Genomic DNA, 2423 nt, shown 5'->3' on the forward strand with positions numbered 1-2423 from the left:
CAGATGAAAAAAAGTAAAATTGAAGAAATTATATTTTTCTATTATGAATTGTCGAGCCGTGAAATCTCGTAAAAGAAACCGAGTGGTGTAGCGTTACACGCTTGACTGACAGCGAGCGAGGATAACATAGGCGTAGGACCATCTATACTGACACTTGTAGAATCCAAACTGACTGACACTTGCAGAGAATTTACTAGCGGACAAATTAAAAATGCCAATTAATTTTTTAAATATTTGACGAACCTATGTGACGAACGCAGATCAACTAATTACTCGAATTTTAAGAACGTGGAACAGGTACAGAAGGAAGTAAACAACATACGCGATAATCATTGAAAGCAGGTAGTGGATAAAGTAATAAAAATTGAAGCAGAATATAGGGTAATTTCGGGAGAGATGGACCAGGCAAGTATTATCTACATTATCCGCCAGATATAGAACAAAAAACACTGAGAGCCACACTCGATCGCTTTCGGTAAAACAAATATAAAGCAAAAGAATACTGACGCGTTCCACATATGGCGGATAATGTAGGAAATACTTGCCTGGTTCGTCTCTCCCGCCGGTCCATCTCTCCCGGAATTACCCTAGGTGAAAACGAAGGCTATTATAAGAATTTGCAGCCTGTGCATTCTCATGTTTCTGTCAATTTCTTTGTCAGAACACACGAACACACGTATCGATAAAAACTGGAGAAGATAAGGACCGGAAACCTCACTAAGGACCGCATGAAATATGCCTTAGCTTTGATTCAGTTCTAATCGAAAAACGAAGAATGCAACATTCGTTCCCTGGGTGTTGGCGTATCAATCAGTGCCGCTTCTTAGTGTTTTAATTTACGATCACGCTATATTTCTTCCACCGACTATACTTAACGAGAACACCTACTCTATGAATCATTATTATTTATGGGTAATGAATTGCTATGTGGAATTATGTGAACATAATTAATTGTAAAATTCAGAATATCGATAATTTTAACAAAATATTCAGAACAATAATTATGCCAATTTTTCACTGAAATATTATTTATTAGCATTTATGAGCACTAAATCTCAGTAAAGCAGAATATTTTTATTTTGTACTATGAGATTTCTCTAGCAACTACTTACACATCGTTACCAATCGTCTTTTACACTTCTGAAGACATGCTTTTTAGGCACATTTAGAATTTTCCTTTATCTCTAGCATAGTTTGAAAAGTGGGTTCTTCTAATGAAATCTTTAGCCTGAGAAACAGAAAATAAGGGACATAAAACCAAGTGAAATGAGCATGATAGATGGAAAATAAAAGTGACTGTTTTTCACTAAAAATTGGTAGTTCAACGAATTCCATTTGAAAAATTGCCGAGGCAAAGAAATTCGAATTACAAAAACTACTGTAAATCTCAAATGGAATGACTTTTTGTTAAAAATTGTACGCCAGTTAAAACATCATTGATTCCCTCCCTATATTGTGCCATCAATTGTTCTCTTCACTATGAGATATTGTCGTACATGCACGGGCCATGTATTTTTTCAACCTCAAACCTCGAACACGTTTTCTTCATACTTGTCTAGAAAGTTTTACCGAATTCAGACAGTTACCGATAAATTTTACAAAGAAATCACCAATGAAAAGGACTCCTCTTCATCTCCAGGTATTTTTTCGTCAAATCTCCTATGAAAACCAGAGCAAAAAATTACTCACAATTCTGCTACGAGGACGAAGTTGGAAATTAGAAAATCTCCGAATGGAGACATTCGAAGTGAAACATGCGTATACTGTTCAAGTAAATCTGCCTATCGAGATAACCGCATGCATAAACGCAGACACGGAAGGAAGCGTTCCACGTTTTATCAGTGCACTCGTGGCAGACTCTGTTCGGTGGCACTTGTCGGTTAAGCCTGGATACTTCACCTCGAGGGTCTCTTGTCATTAAAAAATTGTAAGGCAAGTGAACGGTGCCGTTGAGTAGCAACAATTAGTTATCTGCCGCAACGAGCGTGAACCCTCACCGCGACCTTCGCGTTTACAGTAGATCTTCTGTCGAAGTGACGACTATTCGTCGATTACCGACAATAACTCCACACGATCGTCGTGGAAACATCGTTTCTTTTACGACGATCGTAGAATGGATAACGGATGTACCTACGATAATTCCATGGGATTTGCATTATCGATGAACATGTTACGAACAGTCGAAGGTTCGGACTGCCCCGTCCTTTATGTCAAGTATAACCCGCGGTGCTTGATTTGAAATTTCAGAACGGTACATAGTTTTATAGTTTCATTTTTCACACGATGAAAATTGATTTATTTAAACAACGTACGTACACAACCAAACGAATTGAATTATAAAATAATTTGTAAAATGATTCTCTTTAAAAATACTACGATAATAGCTGGTGTAACAAAATATATTCTGTATAGAAAAAAATAAG

Source organism: Habropoda laboriosa, unplaced genomic scaffold (genome assembly GCF_001263275.1).
Source record: "Habropoda laboriosa isolate 0110345459 unplaced genomic scaffold, ASM126327v1 scaffold38, whole genome shotgun sequence".
Classification (NCBI taxonomy): Eukaryota; Metazoa; Arthropoda; class Insecta; order Hymenoptera; family Apidae; genus Habropoda; species Habropoda laboriosa.